Raw genomic sequence first — 13,527 nt, forward strand, 5'->3', positions numbered from 1 at the left:
GGGGCAATTTCAGGAACATTCGTGCCACTATTTCGTCTGGAAAAGTGGTAGAATCAGTAATCCATCGGACTGCTGATCGGACTAGTTCTTGTTCATGCATAGTACTTAACTCGTTATAACCGATTCGTGATTTCAGAATGTGATCGGTAGCTTGAAATACTTGTTCCAGAGAACCTTGTTCTGGTGCTGGATGATGAAAAATTGACTTGTGTTCTAGGCGCAAATGGCGATCTGGAAATCTAGATTTTCCTACATACGCTATTCTGTCGGGATTCTCGTCCTCTACCTCTTCTGTAGAAGAGTCATTTTCTTTCTCGCTTACTTGTGCTTCTTTACGTTGTTCGTGTACCCTTATTATTTCTTTACGAATCTTCTTGTACATACTCTCTATACTACTGATGGTCTTATGCTTACCCTCGGCTATATTATCACTCCACCTTGTCAGGACTTTCATTTCGGCTCGATCTTTGGTCGGATAATCTTGTTCCCTTATTAGACAATTAATCAGAAACTTTAATATCATGAGCTGGACTTCAACTTTTCTTTGGCACATGACGTCACTAATACTTTCTGGATCATTCCCTGTACGGATGAAACGATATATTCTGTCTAGATCTTCTTTCATATCTGGTAGGGTGACTAGATACTCGGTCACCTTTCTCACGCGTAATGAATATAAAACCATATTATCCTCGCCTGGGACTGGATCATAGCCACATTCATTAAGGGCTTTTCTTATTTCTGCAACAGACTGATACCTGGGCGTACGCTGTGACGCTTGTGCATGTAATTCGGCTAACGTTAAACGCTTGTGTGGCGGCGGGGTTCCTGGAGGACCTCCCCCTGCGGCCCCTAAACTAGAGTCCTCTACTGATGCTCTTCGTCCTGGCAGAGTGGGAAATGGAAATGCAGGCTGGACTTGTATGGCGGGCTGGACCGGGGGTACCGTAACAGGTACTCCGGTGTCTGGAGGAGCGGGAAGTGCCTGATTTTCAGGGACTGGCGGAGCAGGAACAGGATTTGCATATTCTGGGACTGTGTCGTCCAAATAGGACGAAATGAAAATATCAGCTGCGGTCGGTTTGTGACGTAGCTTGGTCGGAACTAGTGGTGGCGGGAAATTACTGGATGCCTCTGGGGTCGCTTTTGGCAAGCCCTCGGCAAGAAGAGGATACATACCCTTAATAAGAGCATGCCTCTGTCTGTCTGACTGTTCGGTTTTAATTCGTTCACCAATCTCGATTAATTCCCTTTCTTGGGCTCGTTCTAAGGATTCTCTACTTAATTCTGACTTTCTGATTTCTTTTTCGGTTCTTTTATGAGATTCTTTGCGCCATAACTCGATGGCATCTTTCTGTGACTGTCTGGCTTTCTTTTTCCATAATGCTTCTTCTACTCTCATGATGCACTCGGCATCCCATGTACCCGATACGGGCCATCTATACTTTTCTTCTAACTGTTTGGTATACTCTACCCATAAATCTAGATATAGTATGGCACTTATGCCATGCTTTTGATACATAAAATGACCTGGACTGTCCCTAGGCGGGACAGGAACTGCTGCTTCTAGCAGACCTTTTCTGGTTTTTAACTGACGCAGTTTTGAAAAGAGCGGCATGACTGAACTATAATCTGGACACAACACAATACACAATAAACACGATAATTACTTCACACTCATACCACGACATTAAAATACATGAATAACATTCAGAATAACAGTTCGAACAGAATACTACCTGGAATACGGAAAACAGAATACATGAATTTTCTCGAGAACAGAACTGACTAGAACAGAAACTAGATGCACTGCTGAAACAGTACGAAACTTACCGGTCTCATACAGAGACACGTCTGGACCCGCATCCACCGAAGTGGACACTTCGTTTTGTGGGTCTGTGTACCACCAACCCACGGACCAGAGTCAATTAGATTGACCCTGTCTAGATACTACCCCAGCAACGGTACTCACCGGGCAGCAAGAACGGAAGGCCTCGGACTGGACTGGATTGCTTCGACGCCGGACGGACGAACTTCGAACTTCTGTTACGGGTGGGCCTCCGGATACCTCGGACCTTGGACTCTCGGCTTGGGCTCTGGTCGAGACTCGCCGCGTTCCTCCACCGCCTCGTCTGGATGCTGGACCGCCTCCTCCGTCTCCTCCGTGGGCCTGAGGGATACTTGAAGCAGAAATATCTGCACGTGCACGGTATGGTTCCGTCACGGCTGCAGAGGGTCAGGGGGCCGGCGTGGCTTCACCGGCGCGTGGGGAAAGGGCAAGTCCCTATTCGGGCGCCATTATGTGGTATATAAATAAATAATACCGGATCTATTTTTGTCTAGGCATAGCAATAACAGATAGCTCAATAAATAAGAGTCAAGATTCGAGGTAGTAGGAGTTTGCAGGTTTATTACAGCATAAAGGACAGGAACAGGACAACCTGCATAGGAATAGGATGGCAGAGCCTGACAGGGGGGCCCCGACAGCTGCCGGGCAGGATCTGGGATGAGCGCGCTAACATTTAATAACAATACACGATCATATATACTAAAACAGTTGCCTTACAATACATACGATAGGCGGAGCAGTGGGTGTGGTCAATAGCAGTCGCGAAAGATAAGGGTGAAAGTAGGTGTAACAGAGGCGTATACATAGACATGTGATGCAAACGTAACAGAATATGTCATGAATGGGGTGGAGACATGGAGGGGGCTACCTAAGGAGCCGGGACCTCTGACCTAATGGTGCGCGCAAACTGGCAATGACGTGTTACTAGGAGAAGCTGGGGGCTACGAACTCTGTGCTAGGAGCAGAGACTGAAGTCTGGAGAGTCAGGGCGACATGTACCTAAGCAGTATCTAGTATCTGATGTTTAGAGAACATGTTGATATAAACTAAGAGTCAGGAGGGGAGAGGCTAACGGACTCTAAGACTGGAGCATGCATTATTCTACATGGAGTACGTGATGAAGAATATTAAATGACCATTAAATGCAGTATTTCTCTTACATGGAGACGTAAAGGCTAGACAATGACGGAAACTATTGATGCGATTCAGTAGCTTAGGAATGCAGAGAAGGAGGGCTGGACTGATAACTAGAATCATAACATACTCTTGGCAGACTCAGAGGCAGAGCCAGGCTGAGCCGGGCACTGCAAGGCAGGAAGTAAGTGAAGGGTCGAGGAACACAGGTGGGGGCTGTATCGCTCCTCAGCGAGGCTCAGGAGACAGGAGCTGAATCTAGTGTCCGGGCCCTTTTGAGGCCTAGAAACGGGGACTTTACAATGGAATAACGTGCACACTGAGAAACGTGGCAACGTAGCTTTAAATAGGTCTGATATTCGTAGTATTCACGAGAACTGGAAATTGGCATACTAGAGGTGGACACAGCTATAATTGCGTCTTTAATCGAACATGGGGAATACATATGCATATTAATCATGCACAGATAACATATAATGGAGGACGCGTAGGGACACAAAACATGGCAAAATTTACTTTTCCACAAAACGGCCACACGGGAGCCGGGCACGGGCTGCGGGGCCCGTCTTGGGCAGCTTCACAGCTGGCTTCACCATGGTCTGGGCAGGTGTTAGCAACAAGGAGACAAAATGAAAAAGAATAAGACTAGGGAAGAAGAAAATAAAAGTTTAAAAAAGTAGTTGAAAAGTAAACAAAAGTAGCCTAAAACACAAAAATATAGACCTAGAAAACTAGAGGGATAGAAAAAAAGTTAAATAGATAAAAAAAATATTAAAACAAGCAAAGGATGGCAGAGATATAGAGAGGATAAAAACACCATGCCCAGACACATAAGAATGAATGAAAAACAAGATGGCGGCCCGATCACGTGCGCGTAAGTAAGTTCGCACGCGATTTCTCTCGCGAACTCGTGCGAACTTGCATTCGCAATGCGCTTATTCCGCGAGATTACACATAGCGGGCGGAAACGGAAATACGTCATGCAAACAAAATGGAGGCGCCCATACTCAACCTTGGGGTAACTCGCACTAGTTCGCGGCTTCCACGGTCGATTTCGCGCCTCGCGAATAGCGCGAAATTACAGAAAAACGAGTTTTGCAAAAGCAAAACCAACGAGCAGGTGCAAAAGTTCGAGCTCATCATTTGTAACCATTTCCCTGTAGTGCTTCCTGAAGGGGCCCTCCAGAATCCGGTTGCCTACTTGCAACTATTGTGTGACCCTGCTCTGACAGTCACAGAATAGTTAGAAGTATGCCATTGCATCCTGTTAAAAAAAATTTACATTGCAACAAAAAGGAAAGGGAGCAGACAAGCAGGTGCCAGCCTTCATTAATGTCAGTTGGGGCAGGGCAGGGCAGGTGTTGTTGTTTGCAAAACGTAAAGCACTTAGCAGGTGTGTTTTGCTTTGCCACAATAATGTACACTCACTGGTCAACCAGAGGGTGCTGTGATGACACCGAGGGTGGCATGGGTGTGCCAGCCAGAGGGTGGCATGGGTGAACCAGAGTGCCAGTGTTGACAGAGGATGGCAGTGCTTTGCTTTGCCCCAATAATGTACACTGGTGAACCAGAGGGTGCTGTGATGACACAGAGGGTGACATGGGTGAGCCAGAGGGTGGCATGGGTCAACAAAGAGAGTGCCAGTGGTGACAGAGGGTGGCAGTGATGAAGAAAGCGTGCAAACAGGCTGGGCACGTAGAAACAACAAGTTCGCAAAACTAGCGACCCGACAAGTAAGTTCGCAATTTGCGAAATTGTACAAAACCCTCGCGAACTTGCAGAAACCCATGCGAACACACACCCAAAAAAATCCGCAAAATCCGCGAGAATTCGCGGATTTTGCGGATTTTCGCAATCCGCAAATTCGCGGATTGCGAATCCGCAAAATCCGCCCATGCTTAACACTAACTATCTAACCCTAACTCTTACACTAACTATCTAACCCTAACTCTTATACTAACTATCTAACACTAACTAATGCTAACTATCTACCCTAACTCTTACACTAACTATCTAATCCTAACTCTTACACTAACGCTAACACTTACACTATCTAACAACTTACAATAACTGTCTAACCCTAACTCTTACACTAACTATCTCACCCTAACTCTTTCACTATCTAACCCTTCTCTCTTCCACTAACTATCTAATGTTAAATCTTACACTATCTAACGCTAACCCTTACACTAACTATCTAACGCTAACTTGTACACTAACTATCTAACGCTAACTCTTACACTAACTATCTAACGCTAACTCTTACACTAACTATCTAACGCTAACTCTTTTGGAATGCTGATATGGGATGCAATCCAGTTACCTCTTAATTCCATTGGAATACCTCAATACAGTATTATCTTGCCAAACTAATCATGAACTGAACATAGGGCAGGGCGCAGTGTATTTAAATAGTTGGAGATGTACTTTAAAGTTTTACATTTCCTGGCAGTAAAAAACCCACAAATTCCTTTTTTCACCACAGTGAGGCCTACCTCTCACAAAGGATAAGATTGGATTACCTTTTTACCTTTAATAAGAGATAAGGTTTGTTTGGGAGTGGGTAGTAATGGCATGTTTGGTGTGTGAATAATTGTATTTTAAAACCCTCTGTAGTGGTAAAGTCAGATTATAAGACACAATTCTAGAAATGCCACTTTTAAAAAGTTGCTATGCAACAACAACTGGTTCTTTAGGGAAGAGTACAATTTATTTCAAGCTAGAGGATTCTGGTCCTGATTAACTAGGACGTGCCAAATAATGGTGTGACAGAAAAATGATTTTTAAACACAGCACATGAAATTAATAAGCACCACAGACTTAGAAAAACGTATTATCTCAATAAATCTGACATAATGCGATTTCTTCTTCAATGGTTCCTTTTTCGAACCCTTACAGACCTTGGACACACTTGATCCTTTGTCCACCTCTTCACTAAGTGGAGGGATACTTCCCAGTTCATACTTTGATGAGAACCTCAAGCAACACGATGTTCGTACTTTGACCGGGCTGTATTAATATTTACTAGTCCTGAGGATGACCGGTTGTGATGTTTATGAACAAACCTATTTCAGGTGGTCGAAACGACAATGATACATAGAGGTGTTCCATACCAAAACCTTACATATATACTGCCAAGAAATTAGGATATGTTTGAACAAACTAAAGTTTTCTAAATGGACACCACATTAAGTGATTTTTGTTCTTGTATATTGTCAATTGTTTGTTATGTGGTATTCCTTTTTATGTGACCACACTTTTCGTATGGTACTGATTTATGTTTATTATTATTATTATTTTTTTTTCTGAAAAACAGTCCTGTGTCTGTGATGTGTAGCCCTTTGCATTTCTGCATTATGTGAATGTTATGCGGAAAGAATCATTTATTTCTTTGTCTGTGGTATTTATTAACTTAATTTATGTTTTCAAATCCTGCATATGCCATGCCATTCATTGGCACATCCTAGTTAATCAAGACCCAAATGCTCTAGCTTAAAAGAAATTGTTCTCTTCACTACAGAACCAGTTGCTGTTGTATAGCACTATTCTCCCAGGTTAAGCAGGATACTGGGTTTACCCATTAGAATTCATGGACTTTCAGAAAGTTGCCATTTTGTTATCTCTTCTGGGTCACTAGACTAGGTGTTGTTGGCAGTTGGCTTTTGTGTATTCCTCTCAGACAGCGACACAACAGAGGGCCTGGGTGTTGGCAGGTTGGGCCACCCACGGCAGGATGGGGAGGCGGAGCTGTGAACAGACCTAATTACACTTCAAAGACACTGCCTCAGCTCAAAACCAAGAAACCTTGCACTAGCCTATGTTGCCTGCAGACAGACTGGGGCCAGGGCAAGGGGCAATAACTTCCAGACACCTTCCAGTGGGGAAGGCTTCAGAAGTTTCTCCCACTTTTAAGTGGAACCAGGTATAATCAGGGACCCTCAAACCCACTCTTCAGTACACTCCTGGACCTGTGGATACTACAGAAGAAGGACTGCTTGAGGCCTGCTCTGCTCTCTGGGAAGAAAGACTGGATCTGCATCCTATATCCCAGGCTACCTGAGTGACTCTAAGGGCTAGTTAGTTGGCTGTCTGTTCTGAGCTACAGGAACACAACAAGCTCCAGTGGTCTCACTGCAACTGCCCATCTGTCCTGTTTCACTGAACCTGCCTGTACCCTGCTGGCCTCTGTTCGAGTCAGTTCCTTATCCCAAGAGGTGCCTTCCAGGTCCTGGCCCCTTGGCGTGGCATCGGTTGCGGTCTTCCTAGTAGAAAAGGAGGAATATTGAAGTTTTGGGCTCTTTGAGACCAAGATCTTGCTAACCACCAACATGAAGCTCCGGTGAACCAGACTCTTCACGCTACAGCGACCACCATTGATGACTGGGTACGTGAGAGCTGCACTTCGGCTATAGCATCGACAGCGCACAGTGACCACCAACGTGAAGATACAACAACGACCATCTGTGACGTCCAACAGCTACAGTGTCACCCGGACTGCTTGTTTTTGCCTACGGTGACGACTGTGGGGAATGCTGTCCCATGTCCCTGTGGCCTTTACCATCATGAACAGGACTCTTAATGCTTAACTTTAGAAGATAACCTTTCCATTAGGTCTAATCTGGTCCCTCTATCCTGCCTGTGCTCCAACATGGTTGGCCTGAATTTGTGACTTCCCCCCGGTCTCGCACGACCAGATACCCACGAGTGGCATTTTGTGCTTTGAGGCGCTGTACCTACCTTACATCTTTGAAATTGCATATTTCCAGTTCGTCCTGTTGGATTATTATCATTTTGGTGTTAAATCAATAGGAACATATTACTCCATTTTTTTTCTAAATTCAGGTGGGATTTTTTTGTGTTTGTGTTTTTACTTTATTACTGTGAGTGCTGTGTTGGATGTGGCCCTGTTTGCAGGGTCATCCCAGAACATTTTGCCTTCCTCCTGTATGTTTTTTCTGACCTGTTGTTGGTGGTTTTATGATTCTGGACACTTTATCTCTGCTGATCAGTGCTAAAGTGCATGTGCTCTTTCTTGTAAACTTGGTAATATCGGTCTACACCTGTTTGGCATATTTAATTAACCTGTAAGTCACTTGCACAGTGGTATCCCATATACCCAGGGCCTGTAAATTAAATGCTATTGGTGGGCTTGCAGTGCTGCTTGCACCACTTACGAAGTAGTCTTTCAAACCTGTCTCAGGCCTCTGTGACTGCAGGGCCTGTGTGCGCAGTTTACTGCCGCTGTGATGTGGCACGTAAAAGAGTTGCCACGCCTGCAACTTCCCTCTTACTACTTGTAAGTCATCCCTAAGGTAGGCCCTAGCTAGCCCTAAGGAAGGGTGCTGTGTAGGTAAAAGGTAGGACATGTGCTTTAACTGTGTGTCATGTCCTGGTAGTGACAAACAGCCTATTTGTTTTCTCACTACTGTGGGGTTGCTCTCTCATAGGGATACATTGGGGATTCCCTGATATGTGCTTCAGTGGTAATGTCTGATCTGAGAGGGGTAGCATGGTCATGTCTGGTATGTTTGGAACAGTAGAGATAAATCCTGCTTATTGGCTAAAGCAAATTTTTTATTACTATTTTAGAAATGGCACTTTTAGAAGTAGGAAGTTCTGTGTGCTTGGTGTGTTTGTGCACTGTCTGGGTGTATTGACCGTCTGGTTCTGAGTGACATGAGACAGGGGATGTGCATTCACTCCAACTAGTCCCTGGTGGGTTGAGGTGTGTCCTGTCCTGCCTGGGTGACTCAGCTGTAGGCTGAATAGATGTTGGCTGAATTCAGAGTAGCAGGAGGTGTTTTCCTTTGCACCCTGAATTTGCCTGGTCTGCATTTGGAGTGGTGGGAGGAGTTGTAGCTACACCTGAATAGGGCTGTGCCTGTCTTCCATAATGCTGGCTCAACCTTCTGTGATGTGTCTAAAAATGTAAATGTAGTACTTGTATAGCGGAAGTATCACCCCCGAAGGGGTCTCAAGGCGCTTGTACGCATACCGCTGTGGAACCCTTCTTGGTTTTCCCTGTGAAGTGCCCACTCCTGGGCACCCCCAAGGTGAAGACAGGCATCCCAGCGCTGTTGGGGCCGTTGTGGAGATTAAGCAAGTTATTGCCCAGAGTCGCAGAGTGGGACCCATGATTAGAATAGGCACCGAGGTGAGAATTATTAGGTCCGAGGAAATTGAGCCCAAGACCCGCCGAGGCGAGAATTGAACCCTTGTCCCGGGCCAGACCTCTGCATCAGGGTCTGCCACTCTAACCATTGAGCCACACTTCCCCACTGGGGCTGCAAATGTGAAAGGGGGTGTTGTGCACTTCAATAGTGTTTGAAGTTCCCCCCAGAACAAACACATTGCACTATAAGTACAGGGGATGTGATGCCATGATGAGAGAGAAGACACTGCGTGGACTGCTGCGCGCCAGAAGGAATCGCTGTTTCAGACTAAGCTGCTGCCCTCTGGGAGGCTGAAGGGACTGCCCACTGCTAAGGGGACCCATGTGCCGGCCTGCCTGTGCCCTGTCCTCTGTGCCCTGTCCTCCGTGCCACACCCGAAGGAAGTTCCCTTCAAGCACTGAAACCCGGAAGGAGCCTCCATGACTCGAGGCGGGCTTGTGGGTGACGCGCCACATTTTTTGTCCGAACCTGAGGAGGCTGCTACGGGGGCACCCATCATTGCTGCATTGGGTTCCTGTTTTGTTTTTGTAGCAGCTTCGTATGTTGGAGGCAGCTGCTCCTGGGCATATCCCATGAGTGGGGGACGAGTGACATCTCCCCGCAGCGGCAGAAAGTAGGTGTGCCCCCTCCGGCCTCTTGGTGACATATCGCTTGAGGGCGGCACTTGTCCTGGTGTTAACCTTACGGTGAGAGCCCTGGACGAAGGCCCCAGTTCAACGGCGAAGGAAGGCCCCGAGTATGACAGTACCGCATTCCCTGTGGTAGGTGGGTAGGTAGCCCAAGAGCCTATGCAGGGAAAGGCAATGCTGCAGTACAGGTAGCAGGAGCGCAGGTGCCGCTCTTATTTGTGGTAACCCATTGTCAGGGTTGCACCCTATGTACAGTACTAGGATGGCGATTTGCAGCAATGGTGGTATGCCGAAGGTGGGCATGACGTGGGTATGATAAGTGCACTGTACAAGTGGCTGCTGTAGTGCACTGCTGTTGATGTTTACACCTAATGCTTTACGAGAAGCGCAATCCTGCCAGTAGTTAGTTACTGGGTATCCCAACTGTAATGTTTATGATGGTGCCTGACTGGCCAAGTGGTTGATGTAATCCCTGTGAAGTCATGACAAGTGCCTGGTGGCACAGTAATATATGTGATTGTGATCTAATGTGTTTTTATGGATAACAGAAATAATATCTTTATATAACCTTGTGTGGAGTTTCTTTTGTGGTGTGCCTAGTGTGTTGCTGCTGTGTGTGTGTTGCACAAACACTTTACACATTGCCTCTGGGATAAGCCTGACTGCTCTGCCAAGCTACCAAGGGGGTGAGCCGGGGTTATCTTCAGTGTGTAACTTTCTTGCCCTGACTACAGTGATGGAGTCTGCCTGGCCATCCAGAAACACCCTTAATAACATGCTGCACAAATACTTTTCACTTTGCCTCTACCTAAAGCCTGACTGCTTTTGTGCGAAGCTCCCTGAAGGCTAAGCACAGGTTCATTTAGGGACTTTTTGTGGTTCACCCTGAGAAGGATTGTGGCTGTTGATCAAATAGAGTTTCACCCCCTCAACCAACAACCCAATTTGTTACACAAGATATAACATGCAATCCAACTTAAGAACCTCAAGAAATAGGCTTGCTGGTTAATGCGTTAGCCAAAGTTTAGCACAGTTTAGATACATATTTTCCTTTTGCCGCCATCAGCGAGTGCAACGAGGCCACGCCTACCGGCCACAGGCCACGCCCCCCACCCGCTATATAAGACGCGCTGAGCCAAATAGCACGCACTAGCTTGACAGAAAGCTCCTGAGGGGGAAGCCGGGAGTCTAGCTCTCTTTTTAAAACTTTAAACTGCTAAAAATTGTCACTTTACTTACTGTTGTCATTTGCCCTGAGCACTCCCCCTCCCTCGCAATCGCCGTTATTCCCGTGCAGCCGATGTTGACTCTGCCGGGGGCTTGAAAATTCCTTTTGCCGCCAGCAGCGAGTGCAACGAGGCCACGCCCCCCCACCCGCTATATAAGACGCGCTGAGCCAAATAGCACGCACTAGCCTGACAGAAAGCTCCTGAGGCGGAAGCCGGGAGTCTAGTTCTCTTTTTAAAACTTTTAACTGCTAAAAATTGTCACTTTACTTAGTGTTGTCACTTGCCCTGAGCACTCCCCCTCCCTCGCAATCGCCGTTATTCCCGCGCAGCCGATGTTGATGCTGCCACGGGCTTGAAAATTCCTTTTGCCGCCATCAGCGAGTGCAACGAGGCCATGCCTACCGGCCACAGGCCACGCCCCCCCCCACCCGCTATATAAGACGCGCTGAGCCAAATAGCACGCACTAGCCTGACAGAAAGCTCCTGAGGCGGAAGCCGGGAGTCCAGCTCTCTTTTTAAAACTTTTAACTGCTAAAAATTGTCACTTTACTTACTGTTGTCACTTGCCCTGAGCACTCCCCCTCCCTCGCAATCGCCGTTATTCCCGCGCAGCCGATGTTGACGCTGCCGCGGGCTTGAAAATTCCTTTTGCCACCATCAGCGAGTGCAACAAGGCCACGCCTACCGGCCACAGGCCACGCCCCCCCTCCACACCATAAAATAAATGTGCATAGGCCGGACGCGCAGCGGACGCGCGCTGCGGACGCGCGCTGCGGGTGCGCCGCCAGCGCGCCGAAGGCGCGCCAAAGGCAAGCCCGTCTGTGCCCGTCCGGGACCAGCCGGGCCTAGGGCCAAAACCTATGCCCAACTCGCTAGGGAGACGTATCGGCTACACTCAAGGAGATCTCATGTCACTAAGACCCCCTAAAAACTCGAACTGTCATTATGTATACAACGGAGTAAAGGTATTCCACACCTGTGAGATTTGCAGCCCCCCCCCCCCCACTTACAAACTCTACTCCCTCCAAATGGCCCTCCTGAACTGCAGATCCCTCCCCAAATATTCCCTTGAGATCAACTCCCTACTGCAGGACCATAAACTGGACATCCTGTTTCTCACTGAGACATGGTTGACACCCAACTCAGAGGCCGATATTGTAAATACTCTCCCCCAAGGATACTTAATTCACTATCAGATTAGACCCATTGGCAGAGGAGGCGGTCTGGCTATACTATACAGAGACAACTTTGTATGTAGGATAAAAGATGTTGGCATCGCCGAATGTGAGAGCTGCTATTTTCTTATACAAATCTCACCTACAGTATCCCTCTCCGGCGTACTTATATACCGCCCACCTGGATGCCCCAGACACTTTGCTAACGCCCTGATACAAACGGTTACAGTCTTGGCATCCTCTGCCCCCAATTTTATGATCTTGGGAGATCTTAACCTTCATTTTAATGACCCTCTGGACCAGGTTGCAACCGACCTCCACCTCGATCTCACCTCCTATGAGCTGGAACTTATCAATACGGGGGCAACCCACAACAAAGGACATCTGCTCGACCCTGTTTTTTCCAACGCTCCTGCTTTAAAAGCTATCCCCCCCTTGCCTCTCCCGTGGACAGACCATTTCTTGGTCCCTTTCTTCTGGACAGGCATGACCAGGTCACCTCAACCCCCTAAAAAACATGTAGTGGACAGGGTCTGGTCCAAGCTCTCGGTTGAGAATTGGATCTGCAAACTAGAACATTCGTACCCCCCTCCGGCTCTCAACCCTGTGACTGCAGATGCCAACCTTGAAACCTGGCTCACAAGCTCTCTGGACTCTATTCTCCCAAAAAAAACATTCTCAAAAAGAAGAAGAGAGCCGACTCAGCCCCCCGGTATACGCCCGAGCTGAAACTCCTTAGAAAAGGATGTAAGAAGCTGGAGCGCTCCTGGAGGAAAGACTGGGCGGATGCCAGCAAAGATGGCTACCGCTCCGCCATGAGATTATATAAGGCTGCTCTGCGCAGCACCAAGAAACAATTCTTTGAAGACAGAATCAAAATCTCATCGAACTCTTCCAGAGAAACCTTCCTTATCCTCAAGGAACTTCTCAGGCTACCGGAACCTCCCCTGCCCCAAGACAACGCTGGGCCCATATGCAACAAATTGGCGAACTACTTTGACACCAAGATCTCTAACATCTTGGCCACACTACCCCAAACCGATCCTGGAACTGATACCAGCCTCCAACCAGCACCGCCCGACACCCAGCTCAATGCCTTCGGCCCTGTATCAATGAACGAGGTACTTAAATCCCTGGACCTAGTCAAAAGCGGCTCCCCTAATGACCCGATACCCATGCGTATCTTGAAGCAGATTGCAACCACCATTGCCTCACCTGTCACTGACCTCATTAATGCTTCACTTCTGCAGGGAGTGGTTCCACCTGGCTGGAGGAGAGCTACTGTCAAAGCCCTTCTGAAAAAGCCTCTATCGGACCCGGCAGTTTTGGCTAATTATA

Source organism: Lissotriton helveticus, chromosome 1_1, assembly GCF_964261635.1.
Source record: "Lissotriton helveticus chromosome 1_1, aLisHel1.1, whole genome shotgun sequence".
Classification (NCBI taxonomy): Eukaryota; Metazoa; Chordata; class Amphibia; order Caudata; family Salamandridae; genus Lissotriton; species Lissotriton helveticus.